The sequence below is a fragment of the Aethina tumida genome, chromosome 5, assembly GCF_024364675.1.
Source record: "Aethina tumida isolate Nest 87 chromosome 5, icAetTumi1.1, whole genome shotgun sequence".
NCBI classification, from domain to species: domain Eukaryota; kingdom Metazoa; phylum Arthropoda; class Insecta; order Coleoptera; family Nitidulidae; genus Aethina; species Aethina tumida.
The window spans coordinates 20,659,316-20,678,853 of record NC_065439.1 but is presented as its reverse complement, the minus strand read 5'-3'; the positions used below and the strand labels follow the sequence as shown (position 1 = coordinate 20,678,853).

The window sequence follows — 19,538 nt, the reverse complement described above, 5'->3', positions numbered from 1 at the left end:
TTTTCGATATATTTAAAATTGCGCAATAAATTAGTTCTGGTAAATCTCGTATGGAAAATAAATTACAGGCACCCGAATTAAAAAACGCCAATTAATTTATATTATAAATAAAATAAAATTCAAACATTAAATATTGCCATGCATTTATTGCATTTCAACGGCGATTTGTCAATGTTCATTTATATTATAATTTAATATTTTATTAAATTATTTGGTGAATAGTATTTATCTCTTTAAATGATTTACATATTTCCCAATACATTGTTCGCATGTAAAATATAAAATGAAACATCACAATCAAATTAAATGTTTAAATTTATTTCGCTTAAAGTTGAAACCACTAACAACATTATCCCTTAAATCCAATTCCATAAAACTGTGCAATGTCCGTTAAATGAAATATGTTGAATTTTACTCCTATCCCTTTTTTCATCAAAACAAGATTTGTTAGCCGCCCCTTTTTTGTTCCGGGAACATTTTAAATGAAATTAGCAACAGTCCAACTATCCTTTAACCCGGCCAGAAGTAGATCCTAACACAGTTTCAGCAGGATTGTGTTTAAATCAAATTAAATTCGGGACCGTCAAAGTTAGATCTAAATAAGGGATACTTTCCATGCGTTGCATAACACTTTGTCAATTTGTAATCGCATTAAAGAACAGTCTAGTTCAACAATTACTTTATCAAAATGTCCACGCCGTCGCTGGAGTATCAGAGGACAGAGTTTACCACTTAAATTGCCTGAAATATTAAGAGGGTGTCAACATAATCATTGATATTCGATTAAATATTAAAGGCGAACAAAGAAAATGGAGGGAAACGTAATGATTGTTATTATTCGTGTTTTACTATTTCGTTTGCATCGACAGGCGTATTTACGACAAACCTTATAACCATTGTATTACGAATACCATGCAATATTCAACCGGCGTCAAAGTATATCAGGCGAATATCATTCTTTGCCTCTCTCCCACAGACAATAATAATAAAACTTTAATGGCACGTTAAATTATTAAAGAGTGTAGAGAGAGTAAATTTCGGGATTTGTGTCGTTTTCTCGGAGCCCAATGTGCACTTGCCAAAATAGTAATGAAATCTGCCGGCTTACATGGCAAGCACTAGCACAAATGTAAATTAGTCGAATAAATTTCTGGCCTGAATTTAATATTATACTCTGTTTACCATAACAACCACTCCTATTGAGCGTTTTGTTTCACTCTATTGTACTTATGAATAAATTTATTTATGTTTGTGTTTATTCTGGGGGCGTATTGTGCCACAAGAACTGAAAAGTATAATATGGGAACCGTATCTTTGGATTCATCACAACTCATAAGAAAACTAATTTGAAATTTACATTGTTGATGATATTAACAAAAAATTTTGTTGTGGATAACATAACATTGCGGACGGTTAAGATGGTCCCTCAAATGTCTCCCAAGAATGTTCCAGATATGTTCTATTGGGTTAAGGTCTGAACTGCAAGCTGGCCAAGCCATAGCAATAACCCCAATATTAGCAAGATAATTTCGGACAATATTAGTAAAAAAATTGTTCCTATAAAAGGGGCATATGGCACGACATGTTCTTCTAGAATGTCCAAAATGTAACGCGGTGGTGTGTAGTGATGATAAATGAGTTCTAACGAAACGGCTCCCTGCGGCGATAGATTTACCAGTATTGGTATATTTCAAATAAAAAAAACCATCATGTAAAAACGTTTACACATTTTTTAAGAGTCATATACGAGGGTGTTTCAAAGTTAATACAAATAAAAAATTTATTTACAAAATTAAAGGTGGCGATAAGTACTAACATTAATTTAAACGAAAGTGTTTCAAAGTTAATATAAATAAAAAAAATTATTTACAAAATTAAAGATGGCGCTAAGTACTAACATTAATTAACAATGTATAGAAGACATCGCTTTTATCTTTAATGTTTCGTGAAGTCTCCTTAGTCTAGGAGTAGTATTTCCGTTTCCAAACCATACTAATACCTAACAGTAAAAATAACATAAGGAAGTGATTTTATGGATGTCTTCGGATACTTATGAAGAGTATAAGTTTAAGCCTACCATGAGACACACTTCCCACCGTATTTTTGGATCCATCAAATTACATAAGAAGTTGTTTGCAATATGTGCCAACCCTTTAATATTTGACCATTTCCATTGTCTGTGATTGTGATTTCGGCTTACAAACGTTACCTGAGGATAATATTGAGAAATGATTTATCGAATACCTGTTACGCGGAAGGACTAGGGGTTAGTCCGAAGACTACCCTCTAAAGCTACCACCATGCACCTGTTTCTTGTATTAGCGAGAATATTGCAATTATGGCAGGAAGTGTCATACCGGTACATATTATATCAGCGGCTCGTTGGTCTAGGGGTATGATTTCCGCTTAGGGTGCGGGAGGTCCCGGGTTCAAATCCCGGACGAGCCCAGTTACTTTTTTCTTCTAGTTTCTGTTGATAAACTTTACATGAAGGCCACGATAAAAATAATATTGGGTAATGATTTTACAGATACCTGTCATTTGGTACCTGTAATGACTAGGGGCTAGACAAAGACCCTATAAAGCTAAGCCACCACTGCCATCATTTTTTGTAATGTCATAAATAATGTTTTTTGGCAGGAATTATCATACTAGTACAAACTTTGTCAGCGGCTCGTTGGTCTAGGGGTATGATTTCCGCTTAGGGTGCGGGAGGTCCCGGGTTCAAATCCCGGACGAGCCCCGTTACTTTTTTCTTTATTTTTAATATCAACGTGTTAGTATTTAGCAGGAAATGATAATTATATGAATAATTATAGTTTTTTTGAAAATGTTTATATTTCGTGTCAATGATATTTTTATATCGAGCTGTTACACAAAAAGAATTCGAGTACAGATTTTGCCAGCGGCTCGTTGGTCTAGGGGTATGATTTCCGCTTAGGGTGCGGGAGGTCCCGGGTTCAAATCCCGGACGAGCCCAGTTACTTTTTCTCTTAGTTTCTGTTTACAAACTTTACATGAAGGCGCTTTACTTTTGATCTCCCCATTTTTAGTAAGTAAATGAATGTTTTCTAAAATTATTTTCTATAATGTTGTTGTAAAATTATTATTAATATGCAATAATTCATCATTAAACAACAATAAATACAAAAAGGAAAAAATTAGTCCCCTCCGTGACAATGTTTTTAACATTGCCGTGACCAGGATTCGAACCTGGGTTACCACGGCCACAACGTGGGGTCCTAACCACTAGACGATCACGGCTATCGGAGACGTTGAATGTTTTATTCTGAGTTGCGTATCAACGCGAACTTAAGTAGTAGAAAGTTCATTCTAACGGTATTTTATGGTAATAGTAGAAATCATCTTGTTTTTATTTGAAATCAGTGTGATCATTAGTGTAGCAACTTTTTCAAATGTTACATATTTTAGTCATAGTTTTTTATTTAATGTAAACCTTGTAAGTGTGTTGGTAGTAATATATTTATGAAATGAATAAAAATGCAGATGAATTTCACCGAGATTTGTTGATCACCGAGAGTAGATGGAGAAGCGAGGAGTTTAAGAATAAGTCTGCGAGTGTGAGGACGTGGCTGATCACCAGTCTTTTTAAAGGGGTTCAGGTACCAATGGGTTTTTCCCACATATACCATACAAACACCATAAATATATAAAATTTCAGACGTTTTGGAAAACCCCAGAATTTACGATAATTAAATAGTAGACGCTACATAATATTAATTTACTATCGTTGTATATATTTTTCTGAATTGAGCTGGACATATATACAGCAACTTTAATTTTGAAAGGGATTTTTAATGATTAATTTATTGACCTAAAACCATTATTTTATTATTTTTACCGTATGCTTTGGATTATTATCCTCCGGATACGGTAATATAGTATTACTGAGAATCTCCAAATACTGGTACCTATCCATAATTTCGTTTATTTTTAATATAGGGTGAGGTTTATTACTAGAAAAGCACCCCCAAAATTATGAATCAGTTGAAAAATTTGAGAATTTCTAAAATATTTTGTGTTTGTCTTGTTCGGTACTGTATGTAATAATAAATAAATAGAAAAATTATTTAAACCATAGCCATAATAACATGATTAATAAATTATATTTATTATACTACACCATGGCACGAATTTAACAGCAGGATTTTGCCAATTAAAAAAGTAATAACGAAATACACATGTATTAAGTACGCTTAAAAGCGAGAACCTCATCTGCCTCAGCCACATCTCCACATTCTCCCGGTAATCGCACCGATTTGTTTTTTTAATCCCCCAGTAAGTCCCGAAGTCGGGGTCATAACCATTAATAACTCGAATGCCCGAGAAAAAGCCGCCGAGATCGCTCTCCCTTATAGACAAATGATCATCACCTCGAAGACGGGCAGTAAGCAAGGCGTTTAACAAAAAGCAAATCCACAAGGAACAGTGCTAATAGGCACTCGAATCGTTAGTCGGCGTTTAAGGATCGACAGGGGAAAGTTGGCCCCCTGACAAGGCCCCCGACGCCCACTCAGCATATCTCGAGAGCGCTGCCCCCTTTTACCAGTTTTATCGGGGATCGAAAACACCGTTGCCAATTTTGTTTCAATATAAGCTTTTATATATTTAATTAGCACAAAAAATTACTTACTTGAACAACTCAATCCTAAAAAACAGGTGTAAAATAGTAAAATGTATTTTATACACTTCCAATTTATTCTCAAATAGATTTGATCAGACGGATACAATTTTGACAAAAACGGTGGGTATACGCCTGTTTTTTATATTTCGTGTGTCTTACTAGTTCCTCTTTGGGTGGCTCGTGCTCGGGTTTATAAAAAGGGTTCTTCCAAATTCTGCGACGGTTTCTCGCACAATATTCCACATTATTTGACTTGTGCAGTATTATGAATTGTTAATATTTGAAGAATATACAAATAAAATATTTTTAGTATTCTACTTGAATAATTTGTACAATTTGTTTTTTACAGTATGTTAAATTGGAAAAATCAAATTTGATTTTTGTCAATTTAATTCTGAACAATTAAATATGACATACAGATTAATAAAAATAAATTTAAAATATTTCAAGTGCGTAACGTTGGAAGGAGTACCTATTATCGACTACCTGGTAGAGAAACTAGTCCAATAATTCTTCTCTTCCAAACTTAGTTTTACGTACCTTCCTAATATTATTAAGTTGACTATAGAAAGACATACTTAACGGGTACATGTTTGACCAGCGGCTCGTTGGTCTAGGGGTATGATTTCCGCTTAGGGTGCGGGAGGTCCAGTGGAAGCGTTGACATCATTAACGACGACCTCTGTAAATTACCGATTTTTAAGTGCATAAAACCGTCGAATTCTACCAAATGAGATTCAACGTACATATAGAGAAATAGACTCAGTTAATTGTTACTTTAGTTTAGTGTGTGCCGTTAAAATTAGTTTTAGTTCTAATGATGTGAGAAACTTGACTCATCCCCTGTGAACACTCAGTGTTTTTGTTGGACTGCATAGTGCCGCCCAAAATAAAACGAACAATTGCCGGGCGCGGCAGAAGGAATGACGCAAACCTAGGTACAGGTGTAGCAAAACGATACTACTCAAAAAATAAAACAAAATCCGTAAGTACACCCCTTAGTAAGGAAGACAATTGTACTGAAAGCGTAACACCAGACGACCCCCAACTTTCGTCCACCAATGTATCTTTATCATCCGCCACGTCCCCATGCAAAATGAATGATAGCTCAAACATAAACAAACAAACCCCAAAATTAAATATTTCCCAGTCTGACCTATATATGTCAGACTATGAGAGGGATCAAGTGGCAAAAAGAGAATACCTTATCAATGTGGTAAAAAGTAAAATTTTCCCTGAAGGGCCCCTACACAACCAACCAGAAAGCTTCCTCCTCCCAAGCCTGGGGAATAACTCCTCAGAGTCAGTATCTGTGACTACCGAGGCTGTTGACACATCTGTACAACCAAGTCTGGATTCCAACAGCAAACAAATGTCACCACCCACACCCCAGTGCCTAATGCAGGTTGAGGCTCTGGTACACCGCCCTGCAACCAGGTCGAGTCCCAGCCCCGATAACAACACACACAACAATTACGGATCACTAGAAACTAGGGAATCCCGCATCAACAATGTAAACAATAACAAAATACAAGTAATAAATGACAACACAACAATTCCACCAAAGCAAAAATCAAAATACGATGGGGAACAAAAAAGTAAAACACCTGTTACTATGGACTACGATACAATTGAAACAGTAGAAACCACCCAAACAAAGCCACTAGAACCGTCGCAAACTGAAATTAGAGAAAACACCATCAATGATAAATTCCTCAAACCGAGAAAAACAACGTCATTAAAAACGATTATGACAAAGCGCATCGCCATAGAAGAGAAACTGATGCTGAATAATCGTTTTGAGAAACTAGAATCACTGAACAAACCCGAAATTGAAACGGGAGTACTACTCAACAAAAGAAAAAGACTGTCTCCACTTTTGCACGACATAACCAAAAAACACAAAAATAGAAACTCCGATTATACTGACACAGAAGACAGTGCAACTGAGAACAACCCGCAAACCCACAAAACTAAGACAAACACAAGAAAATCATCTAAGAAGTCCACCCCGCCGCCAATAGTTCTTGATGGGAAACCCTCAAAACACGAAGCACTACAAACACAACTGAATGACTTTATTAAGAAGGGATATAATATCAAATATACCAAAAACAATACCCACATATACATCAACGACTACCTCGAATACAAATTATACTTACACGAAATACAAAAAGAGAAAGTCGCATTCCACACTTACACCCATACCAACGAAAAAACACACGCGTTCGTAGTAAGGGGGCTGGATGGTGAGCCAGACACAGACACCATAGTAAATGACATAAAAACAAACCACGACATCATAGTACACCAGGTATATCGTCTCAGGTCCACGAAAAGACCACTTTTCATGGTCGTCACAGATTCTACAGTTACCTGCGATTGGCTGAACACAACTTGCAGATATATCCTTCACACCAGAGTTTTCTGGGAGAGAAGGAAAAATGAAAAGCAAATTATACAGTGTCATCGATGCCAACTGTGGGGCCATGCCACTAGTAACTGCAATAGGGATCCTAAGTGTCTGAAGTGCGGCAACCAACATGAGACGAAGACCTGTGCCAAGCCGAGGGAAGAACCCCCCAAATGCGCTAACTGCCAGGAGGCACATACCGCAAACAGTGTCAAATGCCCTGTATATATATACAAACTACAACAATTAGAGGAGCGCCGTAAACACAACAAATTCAACCCAAAAGCTCAACGATTAACCGGCCCAAAAACATTAACTGACCTGCCCAGACGCGATAACAGGGGAACCAATGGAGTAATTAACCCAACCAACCTACAAGAATACCCACCCCTGGAACGGACAACAATCGAAGTAAACAACCCAAAACCGAAGCTATCAGCACCAGCTAGCAACATTTGGATACAGAGGGCCCAAAAAAGTATAGCTACCAGCTCCGCACACAACGCCCAACGAGCAACTGGGCACCAACAGGACGACACTGATGGCGCTGAGGACATGGGAGCTCTGTTCTCGGTGGCCAGGGACTTGCAGAACGCAGTTAACATGAAGGAGATGGTGCAAGCTCTCCGCGACCTAACCGCAAGAATGTCCAACGCTGGCACCAAGCAGGAAAGATTCCAGGCTTTCCTACAATTCTGCATCTTTGACGTAAACAACTATGACATCTAGGCTGAAGATCTGCACTTGGAACGCTAACAGTGTTAATAACAAAATACCATGTTTAATTAATTTTCTGCACACACACAAAATAGACATAATCTGCATAACAGAAACAAAACTGTCCAGCAGACATAATTTCAAAATTAAAAACTATCTAACTTACAGAGAAGACAGGCAATACAACCCGGGTCACACCCGCCACACACACGGAGGAGTTGCAATCCTTGTTAAAAACTCCATCCCACACTCCAAAATAGATAGTATACCTAGTCATATAGAGAATATATCAATCAAACTAGCCGACGGAACCGTAATAATGTGCGCATACAACCCTCCATCCAACAATTTTTCTACACCACAAATAGACCAACTCTGCAAAAAGTATAACAAAACCATAATCTTAGGGGACCTTAACTCTCGCCACACAGCCTGGAACTGCCACAGAAATAATACCAACGGAGCCACCCTGTACAATTATATACTCAACTCGGACGTTGACCTCCTTTTCCCTGAAGAAGCCACGCACTATCCCAATAACGGGGGCACTCCATCAACAATAGACCTAGTCATAAGCAATGGAGTACGCAGAGTGACTGAACCAACTGTACTCCATGAACTAGACTCCGACCATGCCCCAGTGCTAATTAATATCCAACAAAAAAGAACAAATGTCCTCCAACAAACCAAATTCTGTTTCCGAGAAACGAACTGGGACATGTACAGGCACGAGCTAAACACTCTGACGGTCCTAAGAGGTCACATCACGGATTTGGAATCACTAAAGAGAGAAGTGGATTCATTCACACTCAATCTAAAAATAGCCAGGAACAAAACTACTAAGGTAACAAAAACCAAACCACCAGCAGATGATCTTCCAGATGATATAACAGAAGCTATCAAAACAAAAAACTACCACAAAAAACGTTGGCACAAATACAAACTCGACAATGACAAACAAATAATGAACCGGCTCAAAAACGAAATTACATATAAAATCGGGCAACACAGAAATAACGTGTGGCGGGACCTTCTGGGCAGGCTCCAAGCCACGGATTGCTCCTTATGGAGATACGTAAAGAAACTAAAAGGGGAACGTCCTATATACCCGACCATCCTCTACAACAACATCGAGCACATGTCCAACAAATCTAAAGCTACAGCCATCTCCACACACTTTGCAGAAATTCATAAAACTGATACGACAAACCTCACACCGGAACAAAACTACATACAGCAAATGGCTCAGAATATACACAAAGCTCAACCAGAGGTAATTCAAAACAATGAACTTGCTAAACTACTCACAAGGCCGAGTGAAGTGCAGCAAATTCTGCGAAAGCTGCCAAATAACAAAGCTCCAGGACCAGACGGTATCCAATACATCCTTTTAAAAAACATACCAAGGAAGACACTGGTCCATCTAACCTATATTATCAACGGTATTATTAGGCTGCAATACTTCCCAGAACAATGGAAACACGCTGTGGTTATCCCCGTACTAAAGCCCGGTAAACCGCCACATAACCCCAACTCATACAGGCCAATATCGCTACTAAGCTCTATTTCCAAGGTAGCCGAAAGAGTTATACTGCGACGCCTGGAAACAGCCGACTCACACCTACACATAACACCACACGAGCAGTTCGGATTCCGCCCCAAACATGGCACAGTCCTGCAGGTGGCGCGAATTGCTGAACACACTAAGAAGCACTGGAACTTCGGGAGAAACACAGTTGCACTCTTTTTAGATATGCAGAAAGCCTTCGATACCGTATGGTTGGATGGACTAGTGTATAAACTGGACCAGCTAAAACTGCCTAAATGTCTGGTCAAACTAATCGACTCGTATCTGCGAGGAAGGACCTTCCAGGTAAAAATCAGCGGGGAATTATCCGAAACACGAAACACTTCGGCAGGAGTACCACAGGGAACGGTGCTCGCACCAAAACTCTACAACTTCTATACCTCCGACATCCCTAAGTTTTCCCACACTAACTTGGCACTATACGCTGATGACACTGCCATCTACAGCTCGTCCTTTAGCTCACAGGTCGCCACCCAACAGATTAAAATCCATCTGGGCATGCTCACTGCGTTTTTTGAGAGATGGAAAATTAAAATAAATCCTGAAAAAACAGAATTGATCAACTTTACAAAAAAATACACTAACACAAGGATAGTATCTCCACCCACTATAGACGGAACCATCATTCCATGCAAAAAAGTCGTGAAATACTTAGGCACCTATCTGGACAATCGGCTGACCTTTAGACCTCATATAGACAAAATTAGACCAAAGATATTTGGTGCAATCAAGCCACTATATCCCCTAATCTCTGCAAACAGCCCCATGAGTAGAGATAACAAAATTAACTTATACACCACAATCCTCCGACCCATCATGACATACGCATGCCCCATCTGGTGTGGAGCCTCAATAACCGCCATTAACATACTACAACGACTGCAAAACAAAATACTGAGAATGGCAATCAGCGCACCCCAGAGAAGCAGAACCCGACACATACACGACACAACTGGAGTGCCATATGTACAGGATTACATCATCCAAGAGGCTAATAAATTCTACGAAAAACAAATACACCACTCGATACTCACAAAACACATGGCTGACGTCAGAATCCACAACATTGACCCTAATCACAGACACAAACCCCTCTACCATAAACTTCCAATTTTTCACAAACTCCCACCATAATGTCTGCCGCGCACTCAAAACTTTCCACTTAAAACGCAAAACGTAAAGACGCCCACTAAACCATAAAACATTATCCGAACAACGCGAAACCTCCCCCAAAAATGCTTCAACGGGTTTTTTGACTAAGTTTTTCCCGAGCGCACTAAATTGCAAAGCTGGCCATCCAGCAACAGTTTCCGCTAATTTCATCTACAGGTTCCATTATCTAAATCATATTGAGACAAAATGCCCCCAGAAATGCAACGACCATGTGAGGGGGGCCTTGGACCCATTTTGCTTTCAACATCGTTGCTGACGCTCGGAGATGCCACGACACCGGCAATTGGCCGTGCCAATCTCCAAGAAGGTGGACAACCCCGGACTCCATTCGGTAACCCACCCCCACAAGAACGGAGCCTACTATATATAGTGCCCACAGGAGTCTCGAGCTGTACGAGCCAATGATGTGTATTTTAACAAAAAGACAAATAAAATATATTTTAGTTTTAGTTTTAGTTTAGTGCGGGAGGTCCCGGGTTCAAATCCCGGACGAGCCCAGTTACTTTTTTGGTTTTTTATGCACATATAAAAAATATCTAATAACTACAAATTAATATTTTGTTTTAAAATATTACTTTTATCAGATTTAAGATTAAACAACACAAAATTACGCACATTCCCCAAATTACCATACACTAAAGACGAATTCCTCATAGCGTTGTCATCATTAACGACGACCTCTGCAAAACACACGACAAAGCAACAACGAAAACAGTAAATTAAATTCCTCCAGCCCTAGAAAGAAAAACAATCGCAACAACAAAAAGCTACGTTATTGAAAAATAAGGTTTGCAGAGTCCAAAAGACGGTCGAACACAACCTCCGTGCGGGACAAATTGAAAGAAACACTCGTCGAAACGGGACCCGGAATGCCCTTTCAAAGGAGACTGACTTAAAAGCAACACTGATTTCTGGCGTGCCCCAAACGACAAAGCCGATTCTACGTAAGCTCGTTACCGTGTTTTTTTTAAGGAATTTTTCTGGCCTCAATTTCACTTAATTGGTATGTTCAGGTTTATGAAGATAATTTGAAGTTGTTGACAATTTTACAGGTTTAAGAAAATTAAATTCTAGTTAAATATCAAAGATTTTGTTTTTGTGCTTCAGTTACTTCAAATTTGAGAGAGAGAGATTTGAGAAATATATTCCATAGTTTATATACAGTTGTTGTTCATAAAAATAGTTGAAAATTGAAAAGATACAATTGACATTAGGACAATCAGGAATAAGTTTGTTGCTCCAAATTTAAGTAGATTCCTCAATTTATGTACAGATGTTTGTTAATTTGTTTTTAAAGATTAGACTTAGATAAATTAGACTTAATGGTTTTGGTTTATAAAAGCAGCTCAAAATTGAAAGAGTTCAACTGACATTTTTTAAATATCAGGAAATTTAAGCTCCACGTTATTTTCAAAGATGTGTCTTCGTCTCTTTCAATTAGGAATAAGTTTGTTGCTCCAAATTTAAGAAATATACTTCACAGTTTATATACAATTGTGTGTTTATTTGTTTTCGAAGATTAAAATAGAACGTAAAGATCGGGATTATGGAGTCGGGAATGAAGTTCGTAAAGCCTTTGGAGAATATCTGTTCGATGAAGTGGCAAATTCGCGTATCGAATAAACGAGAAAAAGCCCCGACAAGCAAAACGGAAGCTAATTGTCGTAATTTGGCCGCGTTAACGATCGCCACGGTCAGTCTTTCCGATATTGGCTGCACGAAATGTTTACGGCTTAGCGCTTCGGATCCATCCACACAGTCCCGTAAACTTTACAAAACTGCAAAAGAGAAACAGTGCAAGTTTTCCCGTTCGAATCGATGCTCCGTTTGTGTTATCGCGTCGTCGGCTCTGCTTTTTGTTCCGTCGCGGTTTCTCTGCTCCAATTAGAAACAATAAAATGCACTGGGTGTTTTGTAAGTTTCTTTTAAGGATCAGTCGATGTGAAAATACGTTGTTAAAATTCCGCTTTCCCGTTTCCGGAGGAAGGGAAAGGGCGAGCCGTGCATAAAAAACAATTTAGCCGGCACAAAGAATCTCATCGCCTCTAGTCCGCACCTGGATGTATTAGTTTTCTCGGAGCATTCCGTACACTACATACATATTTCAATTCCAGTAGCTGAATATTTGATTTTATGTATAAGAATTGCGAGGTTTATCGCTGAAAGCATCCACCCGCTCAAAGAGTTTTCCATTCGACAACTGTTCCTCGCACACCCCACTCGTATTTCTTGCGCCTGCTTCACTTATCAATAGGATTCGTTCAGTCTGATTCATTCCTCGCAATAAATAACACAAAAAGCACGATATTATCCAGTTTTAAATGAAACGCCTGATCGATTACTCGGATTGAACGTTTCATCTCATCAGGAATGATACGGATTTATTTCAGACGCTGTTGATGCATTTCTATGCAACGGACGATTGCTCCACATAATCAGGGACCGTCTGTTTCGACGACGACGTCTCCGAGCTTGCTTACTTTAAATTGGATACGTTCGATACGATATACACTGTTCCAAGATATTAACGCACCACCTATAATTTTGTAAAAGAATTTTTCTATTTAAATAAATATTACCTAAATATATGACTCTTAAAAAGTGTGGAAACATTTTTACAAGATGTCTAGTTTTTTTATTATTTGAAATATACCGTTTCTGAAATTAATACCACTATCGGCACATAAATACCACTTTATTTGGTAGGGGCTCCATTCTGGTGTGGGGAGGCATTTTTGTAACAGCACTTATCGACTTGTTGGTGATAAATAATGGGAATCTTAATGCTGAGCGTTACATTTTGGACATTCTAGAAGAACATGTCGTGCCATATGCCCCATTTATAGGTTTTTACTAATGCGGGATAATGCACGTCCACGTACAGTCGGCTGCAGAATGGCATTACCACTTTCCAAACAAAATCCTTTGCGACCCTCTCTCGCTAAGCCCCGCCCAGAACCCCAAAAAAAATGTAGGCCTTAAAACCTAGGTATACGTAACAAAGGGTCAATTGACGGTCAAAAAATTGACTCCTATCAATTATATAATAAGTATTTCATATTTTTGGAAACATTTGTTTAATCTTCACTTCTTGAGAAAATTAGAGATTGACTAAATTAAGAAACTTAGTTTTGGTAAATTATTATCACAGGTAGTCATAAATTAAATAAAATAGCCCTATTTATAAAAACTAATAAAAATGTATAAAATTAGAAAAAAAGTTCTTTATTTTTCTCTCATCTGTTATGAACTAAAATTAATCCTATTTACAAAAACTAAGATATTTATGATTTTATTAACCAACCTGAGGCCCTTTGAAGGATTATTTGTGGCTCTCGATAAATGTACCCCCGTTCCCTTTTCATTCCAGAATTATCAAGAGAAGTAAAATAAATGTTTAATTTTTAATATTTAAATTCAATACACATATTTTGTACTTTTCAATAAGTATAATTTTTGTAAACAAATTTTTTTAATACATTTTTTGCATAATACGCGAAACATTTCAAATTATGAAAAATGGCTCGGACTATCAAGGAACTGGCCACCCCTGATATACAACATTACTTTTCTATTAAACTATTTGAAAATATCAGTGTTATATATTATGTAACTTGTATAAAATATGTTGTGTATTATTTCGCTTGTTTGAGAATTCATTAACTAAATGCTTTTTAGTATTTATTATAGATATTTTAAAATATAGTCATACTTTTTAGTTGTAAGCAATTGGGATAATAAATTATTATGTGATAATAGATATATAATCAAAGTAGTATATATCGTTACATTAACAGAATTTTATTACAATTTGGCAATTTTTTTCTGTATTCACTTATAACTAGCAATAAATTGCTCTACATTTTACGAGAAACACTAATATATACATATATATATATATATATATATATATATATAATAACATTATTTAATTATTTTATATATACTTAATAAAATTTATATATTTTAAATTTTGGTTTATATTTAGTTATTTTATTTCATCTATAAATATCAAATATAAATGCACAAAATATATTATAAATATATATAATACGATGTAAATTTGTAAATAATAATTTTATAATAATATAATTATACTACTACTCAAAAAATTTTAAATTTACAGAAGTGTTCTTACTTACTAAAATACAAATAAATGTAAATTTGGGGATAATTTACACGAGCCCGCTTGTTCAGGTTGCAAACGAAACTCGACCTTAGGATGGTAATGCTGTTCTGCAGCCGACTGTACAGCCTATGTGGTCCGAAATTATCTTGCTGACGTTGGGAGTAATGCTATGGTCTAGGCAGCTCGTAGTCATCTGAACTTAACCCAATAGAATATATCTGAGACATTCTTGGAAGACATTTAAGGGACCATTCAAACCGTCCGAATAACTTAGAGGATGTAGAGCGTCTTCTACCCGAAATTTGGGAGAATTTGGACCAAAATGAAATTTGAACTCAGATTTTGAGTATGAACAGATGATGTGTGGCTGTCATTGTAGTAGAGGAGGAAATACCTCATATTAAGGTCAAATTTTTAATTTTTATAAACATCAAATTTAGTTCATTTTTAATTTTTTTAGATAATTAGTAACAATTACTATTTTTAAATAAATAATAGAAGAGTATATACGTTTACTTTCCCCGTTTTCAGAAAATATTAACAATATTCAATTAGCACCAATGTATGGGGCGTTAATTTCTTGGAAGAGTGTATTTTTTATACGAAGCGAATCGCCAGGAGGTGTCGGCAGTTCGGTCCATTTTAAAATGGGATGACGTACTAAAATCGTACGCCGACCTCGGGCAAACACAAAACCCGATAATGATCGGAAAACCCCTGGCGGATCGGCGCGCAGGATGGATTAGCAATAATTACAATCCGCCGCCCTTTTACCAGACCGCCACCGACGGCCCGGATCCTGGGAATTTTAATTTCGTCCTTTCAAGCCGGGCACGGCGTCGGCATTTTACTCTCTTTACGCGCGTCCCGCGGTGCCCCGAAAGGGGTAACATAATCGCGCACTACTAATCTGAACGCCCCTAATGAGGCCGTTGTTCGAATAATTGGACGCCTTAATTATTCCGACAACGGACCTGTTTTGCAACAAAACAAACTTGTCAGATCCAAACTGCATTACCCTTTCTTTGTTTATTCCGGCTTTCTTTTTGTCCCCTTGCCTTTTATCAACGCGCCTTTTTATATCTTAATCGAGTCGACGAACCGAATTCTCTCTGTTGATGGTGTGGGGCACAAGGAAAATTGTTAAACTCTCCTGACACCAATGTTAATGACTCTTTGTTTGTTTTATCTTCTTACTTTTTGATTCTTTTTGAGGATTTTTATTTAAATATTTGTTCACCTTATACGCCACTTTCTTATATTAAATTCAAACAAATAAATTTTTAATAAGTCTTTATTTTTAATTAAAGATTTCATCAAAAACCATCCATCCATCGCAAACAGATAAAAATCAATTGTTTTTTTGAGTAAAATATCTCAGGACGGCATTTTTGACATCATATAAATTTTCAAATTTTTTGTCATTAAGAAAATGTTGTAGGAGGGTATGAGTATGGTGGGTGAGGCATTAATTTTTTCCAGAGTTCATCTTCCATTGTCGTGTTGCAGAATGACGCCTTTTCTGTTGACAATTGCCGGATACTTTTCGACTAAAGATTGCTTCACTCGATCCAATTATTCACAATAAAGGTCTGCATCAACAGATTGTCTAGGTTTCAGCTCTTCAAAGTGAACAATTCCACGAATACTTCACCAAACTCAGAGAAGAGCCTTTTCAGGATGTAAACCAGGCTTCGCAGTACTTCGTGGTGATTCATTTGGAGAGACCCACTCACTGCCTTTTACATGATAATGCAGGACGCATTTTTCGTACCCCTTCTTAATCCACGTCAAACAATAACTATCAAAGATCCTTAACCAAACTTTGTCAATCATCACATGCAACGGGTTAAGGGATTAAGAAGTCACAGTAACCTTAAAATGAGTTTGGAACTCCAATGAGATGAAAAATGACTGGAAATCGAGTACGAGGTTGGAGCTGCTTCAATGTTGCTTTCTTGGAGTACTTTAGTGATGAGGATAAATAGATTTTTCAGAAGTGTTACTGAAGTGAATGATGATTACCATCTTTTGTTTGTTTAGACTTTTTATTTCTTGATACATTTAAAGATTTGTGTTTTATATATTATTTAAAAATTAATAACCTTTAGATATAAATAAAAAAACAATTTATTTAAATATAACAAATATAAAACAACAGAATCAATCGTAAAATATTTATGTATGAACAGTTACAAACCAATAAAATAAACGTTACCACAACTTTTAATAATAATTTTCGAAAATGTTTAAATCCCATGGTGGATGTATCTATAAAATGGAAGTATATGGAAAAAAAATAAAACGTGTCAATATAATAAAACACCATAGGGTGGATAAGAAACTGTTCCCACCGACTGAAGCGTAATAAAAACGTCAAACAAGAGAAATATATGGGGTAGTAATGCTGGATGGAAGTTAGCTCAGACATGATATTTTAAAATAAATCCCAACTTTTAATCTGTGCGGCGGATAAATCCGTTTTCGCGTTATTTCCTTAACAAACAGTTTAATAGGTTTTTAACATTCTATGCCTATCCATCCTCCTTCTTCGATATAAACATAGGGGAAAACGGGGAAAACGTTTTCCGATTACGCGGAGAATAACAAACAAATCATGATTTATGAATTTATTTGTTCGCCCCCCTAATAATAAACCTGCGTAGTCGCAAGAGCCAGCGCCCGAAAATTGTTCGTTACACCATTACCATTATGCAACATAAAAGGGCACATTTATCCACTGTTTACCGGCACCGTTGCTATTTACCTTTTTATAAACGCGACGGCAAATAAAAGCGAATGCGAGCTTTTATCATAATAGATACAAATAGTTTGATTCGGATTCGGATTCGGGAGCAGAATAAATTTCGCTCCATAACTTCTCGTATAAAATCTTATATGCATCTCTATAAAGGAGCGCGGATAAAGCAGAATGATGTTATTAAGGTCGGAATGCAAATAATAAAACGAATGTGTGTCGGTGAGATGCTTAAGTATCGGAAGAAATGATTCTTTGGGTACTAAAGTTGAGTGGGTACGTTCGTGCCGGCGATGCCGTAACTGGAATGCTAATTTTCTTATTGGAATTTATGCCGGATTTTTATGATAGCCGAGTGGTTTATGCGCCACAGTTTACAACTGTTCTGTTGGATTGAATTGAATGATGTAAATACTATGAAATTATGAGGTTGATATGTCTACAAATTGCACATTTAGATCAGAGACAGATTATTCTAATTATCCTCAACTCACCCAGAACAAATAACTACAAAATAAAAAAATAAAAAATAATAAAAACAAGTGTATAAAATAGTTTTAAATGAATTTATAAAAAATCACTTAAAACCATCTTAAGATATAAGAAATCTTTAGATTTATACTTGATTAATACTTATCCAAAGCATTTAAAATTATGTTAGAAAATACCATTTTTTAATTGTAGAAAAATACTACAAACTAAAATATTATTATTACCTTTAAAAATTGGAATATCTGTTTTAAAAAAACTCTAAATTAATTTGTTTTAAGGCTGTCATAAAAGTATTTTAAAATTTTTATTATAACTTATAAAAGTATTATTTACAAATTATAATATATAATATAAATAAATAGGATAATTTCACAAAACTTTTCCATAATTATCTCAAAAAAAATTTAAGCTGTTAAAAATTGTAATACATAAAATCTGCCTATTATTAAATCAGTAGCAAAAGAGGTAAAAATGGTCTTAAAACATTTTTTCCAATCTTGATATAAAAATGTTAAATGTATAAAAGATTAACTTAAAATTATAATAAAAATATTAATTAAAATACCACTTAAAACTATTCATGTTGACATTATCTTAAATTAACTATATTAATAAAAGTACTCATTTAAAATTATTACAAAATGAATGAAGACATTGATTTTAAAACTTCTTAAATGAGTTAAGCACTTAAGCTGTTTAAATTATATTACACAAGATCTGCCTTAAAGATTAATTAAGTGAGTATTTAAATTCGCCTTAAAAGCATTCTAATTAATCTTGAATTATAAATACAAATGTATAAAATACATTTTATTATTTTATTTTTTATATGTTGATATAAAATTATGGTTTTATAAAATACCTCTTAAAACTGACCATTTCAAAATAGCCTTTAAATATTAACTGATTAATAAAAGTACTCGTTTTAAAAATATTAAAATTAATTTTTAGACCTTCCTAAAAGACAAGCATTTTTCTAAAGTTATATTATAACTTTGTTTTTATATTATATATTATAGTCCACAAAATCTAACTTAAAAGAGATTAAATGAAGATTTAAATTGATAAAAATTGGTCTTAAAAACATTCTTATCAGTCTTCAAATGAAAATGTGTAAAACTTTACTTTAAATTATAAATAATATTGGTAAATACCACTTAAAACTGTCTAATAAGTACTTTAACAGACTTTAAACAATTTTTGGGACTTCCTAAACTAGACAAGTTCTTTAAACTTATTCTAAAACATTATTTTTAAGATGTTAAATTTATACCACACAAGATCTGCCTTAAAGGATTATTTAAATTGCTAAAAACATTATTGTCAATCTTGAAATAAAAATGCGATGTATAAAATTTTATCTTAAAATATTAAAAGTATTGGTTAAAATACCTTTTAAAATTGTCCATTTTGACAATGCTATTAATACTATTAATCATATTAGTAAAAGTTTTTCAAATAATTCTTAATTAGGCTTGAAAAAAATGTTAATTTCAGAAAAAAGTAGACGTTAAAACCGATTGGATACAGTACCTTGAAATATATTTTTAAAATTTACTGAACACTTTTGTAAAATTATACTGAAACTTTGTTTATAAGCTGTTTAAAATTGTTTCATAA

The 19,538-nt window shown here is 35.5% G+C and overlaps 1 protein-coding gene and 4 non-coding genes across 14 annotated transcripts in view; 4 read left to right on the top strand and 1 right to left on the bottom strand.

Annotated features, from left to right (window-relative positions):
- Positions 1–19,538, top strand: part of LOC109603956 (calmodulin-binding transcription activator 2) — a 329,859-nt gene that overhangs the window by 93,364 nt on the left and 216,957 nt on the right. The window lies entirely within an intron of this gene.
- On the top strand, positions 2,377–2,448 carry Trnap-agg (transfer RNA proline (anticodon AGG)). The gene has a single exon. It is a non-coding gene; the product is annotated as a tRNA-Pro (tRNA).
- Positions 2,672–2,743, top strand: Trnap-agg (transfer RNA proline (anticodon AGG)). Its single transcript has one exon. It is a non-coding gene; the product is annotated as a tRNA-Pro (tRNA).
- On the top strand, positions 2,908–2,979 carry Trnap-agg (transfer RNA proline (anticodon AGG)). Its single transcript has one exon. It is a non-coding gene; the product is annotated as a tRNA-Pro (tRNA).
- Trnah-gug (transfer RNA histidin (anticodon GUG)) lies at positions 3,193–3,264 on the bottom strand. Its single transcript has one exon. It is a non-coding gene; the product is annotated as a tRNA-His (tRNA).